This window comes from Arachis stenosperma, chromosome 5 (assembly GCF_014773155.1).
Source record: "Arachis stenosperma cultivar V10309 chromosome 5, arast.V10309.gnm1.PFL2, whole genome shotgun sequence".
Taxonomy (NCBI): domain Eukaryota; kingdom Viridiplantae; phylum Streptophyta; class Magnoliopsida; order Fabales; family Fabaceae; genus Arachis; species Arachis stenosperma.
In genome coordinates, this window is record NC_080381.1 from 22,624,367 (window position 1) to 22,639,478 (window position 15,112).

General features: G+C 39.4%; 1 pseudogene; it reads right to left on the reverse strand.

Annotated features, from left to right (window-relative positions):
- The window catches only part of LOC130980569 (pectinesterase-like), a 35,443-nt pseudogene continuing 20,331 nt past the window's right edge, over nt 1–15,112 (reverse strand).

Genomic DNA, 15,112 nt, shown 5'->3' on the forward strand with positions numbered 1-15,112 from the left:
TTAGAGGCCTGAAATGAAGTTAACCCCGGTTTCAGCCAACCAAAGATCACCTTGCATGAGCTGCGCAACTGTGAACTTGCTAGCTTCTACGACACTCGTGATAACATGGTGTACCGTATCCCTTATACATCAGAAAAAACCGGCATATACCTCGATCATATCAAAATCAAACTATTCAACGTAACAAAACTCTATCCCACTAAACCTCTCCCCTAAATATCTCACACTGGCGTCGGCCATGAAGATCTCGGTACCAACCGAAGAATAATTCAACCTCACACGAACTATAAATCATGTTGAGGGATGACAATACAGGACAGATCATAAAACATCAACCCACTAACTATATACTCATTTTTTAAGTAATTCTTCACTGACTTGAGCGTCGGACTCCTTTTTGCAGGTACCACGCTCGGGTTCAAGTTCGCAAGGGTGCTACGCTTCCAAGCCGAGACGTTATAGTGACGGAAAGAGCGGAACCGAGCTATACCTCGGAGAAGAGTATCCTTGCCAGAACATTTGGCACCTACCGTTGGTCCACCGCCTCGCTTCCAATTTTGATCTAACACTACTATAATCGACATGTGCTTTCTTTTCTTTTCAAAAGCCGAAACATGACGGATCATTTAGTGACTCCTCAGGCCAACCCAACTAATGCCGAACTCTTGGATGCTAACGCCGTTCTACAGGTAGAAAACCAAAAAATGGCCGAATTATTAACAACAATGCAGAACAATGGCGAAGAAAAGAACGACAAAAAGGCAAATGCCGACCTCCACGAGGAACGACAGTTAGAATCAAACGTGAAGATATGGGAAACACCTCCCAAAATAGAAAGACGACGGACTGGCCCATTCTCAGAAGAAATAATGACTTTTAAAATGCCTAAACATTTTACACTTCTAATGGCTTTAACGCCGTAAAAGGGGATCGGAGACCCTAAAGTTCATGTCACAAAATTCGAATCTATGATGTTTCTTAATAGTGACTCTGATCCCATCTTATGCCAATCTTTTCCAACCTTTCTAGATGGAGATGCTTTATTATGGTTCTCTAACTTATCTGAAAGTTCAATATCAAGTTTTGACAAATTCACAAAGTTGTTCATAAACCACTTTGCAGCATCCAAAATCTATGTACGAGATTCAGACTATCTCAGTACAATCAAACAAGAACAACATAAGAGTTTGAAGGATTACATGATGCGCTTCACAAAAGCGGCCATGGAAATCCCATACCTTAATTCGGAAGTACAATTGCACGCGATAAAAAGTAGCCTCTGACCTAGGAATTTCAGGAAGCAATAGCAGTTGCAAAGTCAAAGATATTGGAGGAATTCAGAGACAAGGCAACCGGGCAAATTAAAATTGAAGAATTACGCAAAGCTTGGAGAAAAGAAAGACCCTTATCTCGAAAGGAAGAGGAGAAACCTCCCAGATCTCACAGTAAGGACCCCAAAAAACCTTTCAAATTAACACCAAAGTTTGACTCATACACCAAATTCAATACCAAAAGAGAAGACATCATTAAGGAAATATTGCACAACAAACTAATATGACCACAGAGCAAAGAAGACATATATTAGGACCAAAAGTATGTAGACAGAAGCAAGCATTGCGCATTTCACCAGAAGTATGGCCATACCACTGACGAACGCGTAGTAGCCAAAGACTTATTGAAAAGATTAGCAAGACAAGGCCTACTGTATAAATATGTCATTTCCAGGAGCCAGAAGGAATTAAGAGATACTGACAAACCGAACTATAGCTCCGACCACAAAGAAAAAGGAACCTGGTATGGACTAGTCGAAACTCCTACATCTAAAGGAGTGATAAACTACATTTTAGGTGGCTTTGCAAGAGGAGGAGCAACCAGTACAACTAGGAAGAGAAGTTATAATAGGAGGTCTCAGCAAAGGACCCAAACTTCGGCTCCAACAACCCAAATCACTTTCGACGCATCTGACTTCAAGTTGCAATGCCCAAACTTGGACGATCCGGTGGTGATCTCAATACACATGGGAGAACTAATAGTAAAAAAGGTTCTACTCGACCCGGGGAGTAGCGCCAACGTCTTATTCTACTCCACCTTTAAGAAGATGCAACTCAGCGACAAAGCACTACAACCATCACCTGGGGAATTGGTAGGATTCTCCAGGGAAAAAGTCCCTGTATCAGGTTATGCATGACTGAGAACGACGCTAGGGGAGTCTCCGAACTCAAAAACCCAAGATATTTAATTTTTAGTAGTCGACTGTGCAAGTCCTTATAATGTTATTTTGGGGCGTCCGTCCCTTAACTCCTTTGGAGCCATTATCTTTACAGTTCATCTTTGTGTTAAGTTTTCGGTGTAGGATAACATAATAGCAATAGTCCATGTAGACCACAAGGAGGCTAAACAATGCTACAATGCGGGTTTGAAAGTCAACCCAAAGGAGATTATCACAAGGGTCCATTCTGTTTACAACTCGAAAAGCATTCCAACCTTGGTCGAGCTAGATCCAAGGAACAGCAACAGTCGTCCTGCCCCAACGGATGACCTAGAGAAGGTACAACTTAGGAAAACAGACCAGTTTACTAACATCGGCTCAGTTTTCTCTGGCGGAACAAAACAAAAGCTGATTGACACATTAAAGTCCAACTTTGACCTGTTTGTATGGACACTTGCCAACATGCCAGGGTTGATCCGAACTTTATATGCCACAAGCTAGCAGTCAACCATAATGCCCGACTTATAAGACAAAAGAAACAAAATCTGGGCACAGAAAGAAGAAAAGCAGCAACTACAAAAACATAAAAATTACTTGATGCAGGTTTCATCCGAGAAATTTGCTTCTCATCATGGTTAGCGAACGTGGTAATGGTTAAGAAGAGCTCGGGGAAATGGTGCATGTGTGTGGACTTTACAGATCTGAACAAAGCTTGCTCGAAGGATTCTTATCCATTGCTGAACATTGATAGACTGGTGGACAACACCTCAGGATATTAAGTACTAAGTTTCATGGACGCCTATTCCAGTTACAATCAAATACAAATGCATCCTGATGACTGATGAGCAGATATTTTATACGCTTTTTGGTGGTATTTTCATGTAGTTTTTAGTATGCTTTAGTCACTTTTTAGTATATTTTTATTAGTTTTTATGCAAAAACCACATTTCTAGATTTTACTATGAGTTTATGTGTTTTTCTGTGATTTTAGGTATTTTCTGGATGAAATTGAGGGACCTGAGCAAAAATCTAATTCAGATGCTGAAAAAGTACTGCAGATGCTGTTGGATTCTGACCTCCCTGCACTCGAAATAGATTTTCTGGAGCTACAGAAGCCCAATTGGCGCTCTATTAATTGTGTTGGAAAGTAGACATCTTGGGCTTTCCAGAAATATATAATAGTCCATACTTTGCTCGAGATTTGATAGCGCAAACTGGCGTTTTAACGGTAACTTTCTACCCTTTTCTGGTGTTAAACGCCAGAACTGGTATAAAAGCTAGAGTTAAATGCCCAAACTGGCACCAAAGCTAGCGTTTAATGCCAGGATTAGCTTATGCACGTGAAAGTTTCAATGCTCAGCCCAAACACATACCAAGTGGGCCCCGGAAGTGGATTTCTGCACTATCTATCTTAGTTTACCCATTTTCTGTAAACCTAGGTTACTAGTTTAGTATAAAAACTACTTTTAGAGATTCATTTTATACCTCATGACATTTTACATCTGAATTTATATCTTTTACGGCATGAGTCTCTAAACCCCATGGTTGGGGGTGAGGAGCTCTGCTGTGTCTCGATGGATTAATGCAATTATTTCTGTTTTCTATTCAACCACGCTTGTTTCTATTCTATGATATTCATTCGCACTTCAACATGATGAATGTGATAATCCGTGACACTCATCACCATTCTCAACTTATGAACGCGTGCCTGACAACCACTTCCGTTCTACCTTAGATTGAGTGTGTATCTCTTGGGTTCCTGGTTCACGAGTTTGATTGCCTCTCCTGACAACAGAATGTTCAAATTCATGAAACCAGAGTCTTCGTGGTATAAGCTAGAATCAATTGGCAGCACTCTTGAGATCCGGAAAGTCTAAACCTTGTCTGTGGTATTCTGAGTAGGATCTGGGAAGGGGTGACTGTGACGAGCTTCAAACTCACAAATGTTGGGCGCAGTGACAGTGTGCAAAAGGATCAATGGATCCTATTCCAGCACGAGTGAGAACCAATAGATGATTAGCCCTACGAAACCCGTAGTTGGACCATTTTCATGGAGAGGACAGATGGTAGCTGATGAGCGGATAATTTATACGCTTTTTGGCATTGTTTTTAGTATGTTTTTAGTGTATTCTAGTTAGTTTTTATTATATTTTTATTAGTTTTTACTTAAAATTTACTTTTCTGGACTTTACTATAAGTTTGTGTGTTTTTTTTGTGATTTCAGGTATTTTCTGGCTGAAATTGAGGGACCTGAGCAAAAATCTGATTCAGAGGCTGAAAAATGACTGCATATGCTGTTGGATTTTGACCTCCTTGCACTCGAAGTAAATTTTTTGGAGCTAAAGAAGCCCAATTGGCACGCTCTTAATTGCGTTAAAAAGTAGACATCCAGGGCTTTTCAGCAATATATAATAGTCCATACCTTGCCCGAGATTTGATGGCCCAAACAGGCATTCTAAGTCAGCTCAAGAATTCTGGCATTTAACGCCGGAGCTGGCACAAAAGCTGGAGTTAAACGCCCGAACTGGAACAAAAGCTGGCGTTTAACTCCAAGAAAAGTCTCTACACATGAAAGCTTCAATGCTCAGCCCAAGCACACACCAAGTGGGCCCGGAAGTGAATTTTTACGTCATTTACTCATTTCTGTAAACCCTAGGTTATTAGTTCTCTATAAATAGGACCTTTTGCTATTGTATTTTCATATCTTTGATCAGTCTTATGCTATCTTAGATCACGTTGGGGGCTGGCCTCTCGGCCATGCCTAGACCTTGTTCCTATGTATTTTCAACGGTAGAGTTTCTACACACCATATATTAAGGTGTGGAGCTCTGCTGTACCTCGAGTATTAATGCAATTACTATTGTTCTTCTATTCAATTCAGCTTATTCTTGTTCTACGATATTCATTCGCACCCAAGAACATGATGAATGTGATGATTATGTGACGCTCATCATCATTGTCACTTATGAACGCGTGCCTGACAACCACGTCCGTTCTACATGCAAACAAGGCTTGAATGTATATCTCTTGGATTCCTTAATCAGAATCTTCGTGGTATAAGCTAGAATCCATTGGCGGCCATTCTTGAGAATCCGGAAGATCTAAACCTTGTCTGTGGTATTCTGAGTAGGATTCAGGGATTGAATGACTGTGACGAACTTCAAACTCGCGATTGTGGGGCGTTAGTGACAGACGCAAAAGAATCACTGGATTCTATTCCGACATGATCGAGAACCGACAGATGAATAGCCGTGCTGTGACAGAGCATGTTGAACATTTTCACTGAGAGGACGGGACTGTAGCCATTGACAACGGTGATGCCCAACATACAGCTTGCCATGGAAAGGAGTAAGAAGGATTGGATGAAGACAGTAGGAAAGCAGAGAGACGGAAGGGACAAAGCATCTCCATACGCTTATCTGAAATTCTCACCAATGAATTACATAAGTATCTCTATCTTTATTTTATGTTTTATTCATCTTTTAATCATTAATCCTCCATAACCATTTGAATCTGACTGACTGAGATTTACAAGATGACCATAGCTTGCTTCATACCAACAATCTCTGTGAGATCGACCCTTACTCGCGTAAGGTTTATTACTTGGACGACCCAGTGCACTTGCTGGTTAGTTGTGCGAAGTTGTGATAAGGAGTTGAGATTACAATTGAGCGTACCATGTTGATGGTGCCATTGATGATCACAATTTCGTGCACCAAGTTTTTGGCGCCGTTGCCGGGGAATAAATGAACAATAATTTTGCATTTGTTTCCAGCAACAACAATGCCAAGTTTGGTCCGGCAACAACACCAAGTTTTTGGCGCCGTTGCCGGGGATTATTCGAGTTTGGACAACTAACGGTTCATCTTGTTGCTTAGATTAGGTAATTTTATTTTATTTTGTTCTTCAGAGTTCTTAAGAATGAATTCTAGAGTTTCAATGTGATGTTCTTATCATCACAAAAGCTGATTGATTCTCATCAATTTAGCTCTTGAATGTAATCTCCTGCTGAAGCTTGGCTAGTGATGAGCGGATAATTTATACGCTTTTTGGCATTGTTTTTATATAGTTTTTAGTAAGTTTGAGCTACTTTTAGGGATGTTTTCCTTAGTTTTTATGCTAAATTCACATTTCTGGACTTTACTATGAGTTTGTGTGTTTTTCTGTGATTTCAGGTAAATTCTGACTGAAATTGAGGGATTTGAGCAAAACTCTGAAAAAGGCTGACAAAAGGACTGCTGATGCTGTTGGATTCTGACCTCCCTGCACTCGAAATGGATTTTCTGGAGCTACAGAACTCCAATTGGCGCGCTCTCAACGGCGTTGGAAAGTAGACATCCAGGGCTTTCCAGCAATATATAATAGTCCATACTTTATTCGAAGAATGACGACGTAACTTGGCGTTGAACGCCAAGTACACGCTGCTGTCTGGAGTTAAACGCCAGAAAAACGTCATTATCCGGAGTTGAACGCCCAAAACACGTCATAACTCAGAGTTCAACTCCAAGAGAAGCCTCTGCTCGTGTATTGATCAAGCTCAGCCCAAGCACACACCAAGTGGGCCCCGGAAGTGGATTTATGCATCAATTACTTACTCATGTAAACCCTAGTAGCTAGTCTAGTATATATAGGACATTTATCTATTGTATTAGACATCTTTTGACCATCTTTTGACCACTTCAAGTCTTTTATCATTCGGTCACTTGATCATGGAGGGGGCTGGCCATTCGGCCATGCCTGGACCTCTTACTTATGTATTTTCAACGGTGGAGTTTCTGCACACCATAGATTAAGGGTGTGGAGCTCTGCTGTACCTCAAAGATTAATGAAGTTCTATTTTCTTTTATTCAAATCTCTATCTTATTCTTATTCCAAGATATTCATTCGTACCCAAGAACATGATGAATGTGATGAGTTAGATAACCCTCATCACTATTCTCACTGATGAACGCGCGTGATTGACAACCACTTCCGTTCTACATGCAACAAGGCTTGAATGTGTATCTCTTAGATTCCCCAACAGAATCTTCGTGGTATAAGCTAGATAGATGGCGGCATTTATGAGGATCCGGAAACTCCAACCTTGTCTGTGGTGTTCCAAGTAGGATCCTGGGAATCCGGAAAGTCTCACCTTGTCTGTGGTATTCCGAGTAGGATTCCGGTAATGAATGACTGTGACGTGCTTCAAACCTGTAACCTGCTGGGCGTTAGTGACAGACGCAAAAGAGGGATTCTATTCCAGTAGGGGAGGGAACCAACCGGTGATTGGCCGTACTGTGATAGAGTGCGTGAGCATTAGCTTTCACTGCGAGGATGGGATGTAGCTATCAACCATGGGTGATGCCTCCAGACTGGTTAGCTGTGCGAGTGACAGCCGCATAGGATATTTCCCCGTGAGGATGAAAGTAGCCACAGCTGATGGTGAACCCCTAAACAAAGCTTGCCATGGAAAGGAGTAAGAAGGATTGAGTAGAAGCAGTGGGAGAGCAGGCGTCCGAGAGCTCTACAGCATCTCCATTCCGCTTATCTGAGATTCCTACCAATGAATCTGCATAAGTATTTCTATCCCTTTTATTATTCCTTTTTATTTACAATCCAATAATCACAATTACCTTTTTAATCTGCCTAACTGAGATTTGCAAGGTGACCATAGCTTGCTTCATGCCAACAATCTCTGTGGATTCGACCCTTACTCACGTAAGGTTATTACTTGGACGACCCAGTACACTTGCTGGTTAGTTGAACGGAGTTGTGAATTCAAGTTAAGAAAATAAACAGTGCCCTAAGAGTAAACATCCTTAAAGTATAAAAGAACAAGTGATCACAATTTCGTCCACCAAGTTTTTGGCGCCGTTGCCGGGGATTGTTCGAGTATGGACAACTGACGGTTCATCTTGTTCCTCAGATTAGGTAATTTTCTTTTCAAAAATCTTTTTCAAAAATTTTCTTTTATTTTTCGTTTTTCAAAACTTTATTTTCGAAAATAATTAATAAAAATCCAAAAAAATTAGAAAATCATAAAAATCAAAAATATTTTGTGTTTCTTGTTTGAGTCTTGAGTCAATTTTTAAGTTTGGTGTCAATTGCATGCTTTTAAAATTTTTTCTTGCATTTTTCGAAAATCCCATGCATTCATAGTATTCTTCATGATCTTCAAGTTGTTCTTGATAAGTCCTCTTGTTTGATCTTGATGATTTCTTGTTTTGTGTTGTTTGTTGTTTTTCATGTGCATTTTTGCATTCATATTTTCCATGCATTAAAAATTTTTAAGTTTGGTGTCATGCATGTTTTCTTTGCATCAAAAATTTTTCAAAATTATGTTCTTGATGTTCATCATGATCTTCAAAGTGTTCTTGGTGTTCATCTTGACATTCATAGCATTCTTGCATGCATTCATGGTTTTGATCTAAAAATTTCATGCATAAAGTATTTTTGGTGTTTTTCTCTCTCATAATTAAAAATTCAAAAATCAAAAAAATATCTTTTCCTTATTTCCCTCCAAAATTTCGAAATTTTGGGATTGACTTAGTCAAAAATTTTCAAAATTAGTTGTTTCTTACAAGTCAAGTCAAAATTTCAATTTTAAAAATCTTATCTTTTCAAAATCTTTTTCAAAAATCATATCTTTTTCATTTTTTATTTTTCGAAAAATTTCAAAAATCTTTTTCAAATTATTTTCAAAATCTTTTTCTTATCTTTATATGTAATTTTCGAAAATTCACTAATAATTAATGTGATTGGTTCAAAAAAATTTGAAGTTTGTTACTTTCTTGTTAAGAAAGGTTCAATCTTTAAGTTCTAGAATCTTATCTTGTAATTTCTTGTTAGTGAAGTAAATAATTTCAAAATTTTTAAATTAAATCTTTTTATCTTTTATTTTATCTTTTCCAAAAATTTTATCTTTTTCAAAGTTTGATTTCAAAATATCTTATCTAACTTACTATCTTCTTATCTTTTTCAATTTTAATTTCAAATCTTTTCCAATCAACTAACTAACTTTTTGTTTGTTTCTTATCTTTTCCAAAACCACCTAACTACTTTTTCCTCTTCTATTTTCGAAAATGTCTCTCTCTTTTTCAAAAATTCTTTTTAATTAATTAATTGTTTCATGTTTTAATTTTAATTACATTTTATCTCTAATTTTCGAAAATTACTAACCCCTTTTTCAAAAATTATTTTCGAATTCTCCCTCCTCTTTTCTCCTTTTATTTAATTATTTAATTACTAACACTTCTCTTCACCTCTCTTCATCCATAAAACCGATTTCATTATTCATTCTTCTACCCCTTTCTTTTTCTACTAACATAAAGGAATCTCTATACTGTGACATAGAGGATTCCTCTTCTTTTCTTGTTCTCTTCTCTTTCATATGAGCAGGAACAGGGATAAAGGCACTCTTGTTGAAATTGATCCAGAACCTGAAAGGACTCTGAAGAGAAAATTAAGAGAAGCTAAATTAAATTATTCTAAAGGTAACCTTTCAGAAACATTAGAACAAGAGGTGATGGCCGAAAATAATAATAATGCAAGGAGAATGCTTGGTGACTTCACAAAGCCAACGTCCAAGTTTGATGGAAGAAGCATCTCCATTCCTGCCATTGGAGCCAATAACTTTGAGCTTAAGCCTCAACTAGTTGCTCTAATGCAACAAAACTGCAAGTTTTATGGACTTCCATCTGAAGATCCTTATCAGTTTTTAACTGAATTCTTGCAGATCTGTGAGACTGTAAAGACGAATGGGGTTGATCCTGAAGTCTACAGACTCATGCTTTTCCCTTTTGCTGTAAGAGACAGAGCTAGAGTGTGGTTGGATTCACAACCCAAGGATAGCCTAGACTCATGGGATAAGCTTGTCACTGCATTCTTAGATAAGTTCTTTCCTCCTCAAAAGCTGAGCAAGCTGAGAGTGGATGTTCAAACCTTCAAACAAAAAGATGGTGAATCCCTCTATGAAGCTTGGGAAAGATATAAGCAGCTGACCAAAAGATGTCCATCTGACATGTTTTCAGAATGGACCATATTAGATATATTCTATTATGGTCTCTCTGAATTTTCGAAAATGTCATTGGACCATTCTGCAGGTGGATCTATCCACCTGAAGAAAACGCCTGAAGAGGCTCAAGAACTCATTGACATGGTTGCAAACAACCAGTTCATGTATACTTCTGAGAGGAATTCCATGAACAATGGGGTACCTCAAAAGAAAGGAGTTCTTGAAATTGATGCTCTGAATGCCATACTGGCTCAGAACAAAGTGTTGACACAACAGGTCAACATGATCTCTCAAAATCTGAATGGATTGCAACATGCATCCAACAGTAATAGAGAGGCAGCTTCTGAAGAAGCTTATGATCCTGAAAACCCTGCCATGGCGGAGGTTAATTACTTAGGTGAACCTTATAGAAACACCTATAACTCATCATGGAGAAATCATCCAAATTTCTCATGGAAGGATCAACAAAAACCTCAACAAGGTTTTAATAATGGTGGACGTACAAGGCTGAACAATAGTAAGCCATATCCATCATCTTCTCAGCAACAGACAGAGAACTCTGAACAAAACAATTCTAATTTAGCCAATATAGTCTCTGATCTGTCAAAGGCCACTTTCAGTTTCATGAATGAAACAAGATCCTCCATTAGAAATCTGGAGGCGCAAGTGGGCCAGCTGAGTAAGAAAGTTATTGAAACTCCTCCCAGTACTCTCCCAAGCAATACAGAAGAGAATCCAAAAGGAGAGTGCAAGGCCATTGATTTAATCAAAGTGGCCGAATGCACTAGGGAGGAGGAGGACGAAAATCCTAGTGAGGAAGACTTCCTGGGACGTCCCTCAAGCAAGAAGGAGTTTCCTATTAAGGATCCTGAGGAATCTGAGTCTCACCTAGAGACCATAGAGATTCCATTAAATCTCCTTCTGCCATTCATGAGCTCTGAGGACTATTCTTCCTCTGAAGAGGATGAAGATGTGACTGGAGAGCAAGCTGCTCTATATTTAGGAGCTATCATGAAGCTGAATGCCAAGCTGTTTGGTAATGAGACTTGGGAAAGTGAACCTCCCTTGCTCATTAGTGAACTAGATACTTGGATTCAGAAAACTTTACCTCAAAAGAAACAAGATCCTGGAAAATTCCTAATACCTTGTACCATAGGCACCATGAGCTTTGAAAAAGCTCTATGTGATCTTGGGTCAGGGATAAATCTTATGCCACTCTCTGTAATGGAGAAGCTGGGAATCATTGAGGTACAACCTGCCTTGTTCTCATTACAACTGGCAGACAAGTCAGTGAGACAAGCTTATGGAATAGTAGAGGACGTGCTAGTAAAGGTTGAAGGCCTTTACATCCCTACTGATTTCATAATCCTAGACACTAGGAAGGAAGATGATGAATGCATCATCCTAGGAAGACCTTTCCTAGCCACAGCAGGAGCTGTGATAGATGTCAACAGAGGTGAGTTAGTCCTTCAATTGAATGGGGACTACCTTGTGTTTAAGACACATGGCCAACCCTCTGTGACAGAAGAGAGTAAGCATGAAGAGCTTCTCTCAGTTCAAGGTCAAGAAGAGCCCACACAGTCAAACTCTAAGTTTGGTGTTGTGAGGCCACAACCAAACTCTAAGTTTGGTATTCAAACCCCATATCCAAACTCTAAGTTTGGTGTTGGGAATACCACACTTAAATTGACCTGATCACCTTGTGGCTCCATGAGAGCCACTGTCAAGCTATTGACATTAAAGAAGCGCTTGTTGGGAGGCAACCCAATTTTATTTATCTAATTTTATTTTATTTTGTTTCTTTGTTATTTTTGTGTTTTATTAGGTACATGATCATGAGGAGTCACGAAAAAAATCAAAAAAATTAAAAACAGAGTCAAAAACAGAAGAAAAAATTTTTTTACCCTGGAGGCAGCACAGGCTGGCGTTCAACGCCAGTAAGGTGCATCTATCTGGCGTTCAACGACAGAACAGAGCACCATTCTGGCGCTGAACGCCCAAAACAAGCAACAACCTGGCGTTAAACGCCAGGATGCGCACACAGAGGACAATCTGGCGCTGAACGCCAGAAACAAGCATGAAACTGGTGTTCAACGCCAGAAACATGCATTACATGGGCGTTTAACGCCCAGAACATGCACCAATGGGCGTTTGAACGCCAGGATGATGCATGAAGGCATGTTACATGCCTATATGGTGAAGGAATGGTATTTGTTTTCACCTCAGGATCTGTGGACCCCACAGGATCCCCACCTACCTTTTCTTTTAATCCTAATCACACTCTCCTAATCCAAATCTCATTCTCAATGTCACACTTCCCAAAAACCTTCACCTATCACCTCAATTCCTCTTCCCAATTACCCCATTCACCATTCACATCAACCCCTCTTCCCCATAAACCCCACCTACCTCCATTACATTCAAATTCAATTTCCCACCCTTTCCCACCCAAAATGGCCGAAACCCAACCCACCCTCTCCCTATAAATACCTTTCCTTTCTTCTTCATTTTCACACAACACAAACCCCTTCTTCTCTCATATAGCCGAACCCACTCTTCTCCCTCTCTTTCAATATTCTCTTCTTCTTCTTCTACTCTTCTTTTCTTTTTGCTCGAGGACGAGCAAATTTTAAGTTTGGTGTGGTAAAAAGCCTAAGCTTTTTATTTTTCATTCACCATCAATGGCACCCAAGACCGGAGTTTCCTCAAGAAAAGGAAAAGGGAAGGCAAAAGCTTCCACTTCCGAGTCATGGGATAAGGAGAGATTCATCTCCAAGAGCCACCAAGACCACTTCTATGATGTTGTGGCAAAGAAGAAAGTGATCCATGAGGTCCCTTTCAAACTCAAGAAGAATGAGTATCCGGAAATCCGACATGAAATTCAAAGAAGAGGTTGGGAAGTCATAGCCAACCCCATACAACAAGTTGGAATTTTAATGGTTCAAGAGTTCTATGCCAATGCATGGATCACTAGAAACCATGATCAAAGTATGAACCCAAGTCCAAAGAATTATCTCACAATGGTTAGGGGGAAATACTTGGATTTTAGTCCGGAAAATGTGAGGTTGGCGTTTCATTTGCCTATGATGCAAGGTGATGAACACCCCTACACTAGAAGGGTCAACTTTGATCAAAGGTTGGACCAAGTCCTAATGGACATTTGTGTGGAAGGCGCCCAATGGAGAGTAGACTCCAAAGGCAAACCAGTCCAACTAAGAAGACTGGACCTCAAGCCTGTAGCTAGAGGATGGTTGGAGTTCATCCAAAGATCCATCATCCCTACAAGCAACCGATCTGAAGTTACTGTGGATCGGGCCATCATGATTCATAGCATCATGATTGGAGAGGAAGTAGAGGTTCATGAAGTCATATCCAATGAACTCTACAAAATTGCTGACAAGCCTTCATACATGGCACGGCTAGCCTTCCCCCACCTCATATGCCATCTATGTTATTCAGCCAGAGTTATCATAGATGGAGATTTCTCCATTGAAGAAGACAAGCCCATCACCAAGAAAAGGATGGAGCAAACAAGGGAAGTCCCTCACGGCCCCCAAGGAGAACATGAGGAAGTTCATCATCAACAAATGCCTCATGGAATGCACTTTCCTCCCAACAACTATTGGGAGCAACTCAGTACCTCTTTAGAGGATTTGAGCCATAATGTGGAACAACTAAGGGTGGAACACCATGAACACGCCCTCACTCTCCAAGAAATAAGAGAAGATCAAAGAGCAATGAGAGAGGAGCAACAAAGGCAAGGAAGGGACATAGAAGAGTTGAAGAACATCATTGGTCCTTCAAGAAGAAGACGCCACTAAAGGTGGATTCATTCCTTGTTCTTTATTTCTTTCTGTTTCGGTTTTTAATTATTGTGTTTATCTATGTTTTGTGTCTTCATTTCATGATCATTAGTATGTAACCATGCCTTAAAGCTATGAATAAAATCCATTAGTCCTTCACCTCTCTTAAAAGAAAAAATGTTTTAATTCAAAAGAACAAGAAGTACATAACTTTCGAAATTATTATTGAATTTAGTTTAATTATATTGATGTGGTGACAATGCTTTTGTTTTCTGAATGAATGAATGAACAGTGCATATATCTTTTGATCTTGTTGTTTATGAGTGTTTAAAATTGTTGGTTCTTGAAAGAATGATGAACAAAGAGAAATGTTATTGATGATCTGAAAAACATTATGAAATTGATTCTTGAAGCAAGAAAAAGCAGCAAAAAAAAAAATGGCGAAAATTTTAAAGCAAGGATCCAAGGCTTTGAGCATCACTGGATAGGAGGGCCCAAGGAAAATAAATCCAGGCCTAAGCGGCTAAATCAAGCTGTCCCTAACCATGTGCTTGTGTCATGAAGGTCCAAGTGAAAAGCTTGAGACTGAATGGTTAAAGTTGTGATCTAAAGCTAAAGAGTGTGCTTAAGAGCTCTGGACACCACTAACTGGGGACTTTAGCAAAGCTAAGTCACAATCTGAAAAGGTTCACCCAGTTATGTGTCTGTGGCATTTGTGTATCCGGTGGTAATACTGGAAGACAAAGTGCTTAGGGCCACAACCAAGACTCATAAGTAGCTGTGTTCAAGAATCAACATGCTTAACTAAGAAAGTCAATAACACTATCCCAAATTCTAAAGTTCCCCCAGAGACGCCAATACCTCTAAACTACAAAGGAAAAAGTGAGATGCCAAAACTGTTCAGAAGCAAAAAGCTACAAGTCCCGCTCATGTAATTAAATTAATATTCATTGATATTTTGGACCTTATAGTATATTCTCTTCTTTTTATCCTATTTGATTTTCAGTTGCTTGGGGACAAGCAACAATTTAAGTTTGGTGTTGTGATGAGCGGATAATTTATACGCTTTTTGGCATTGTTTTTATATAGTTTTTAGTAAGTTTGAGC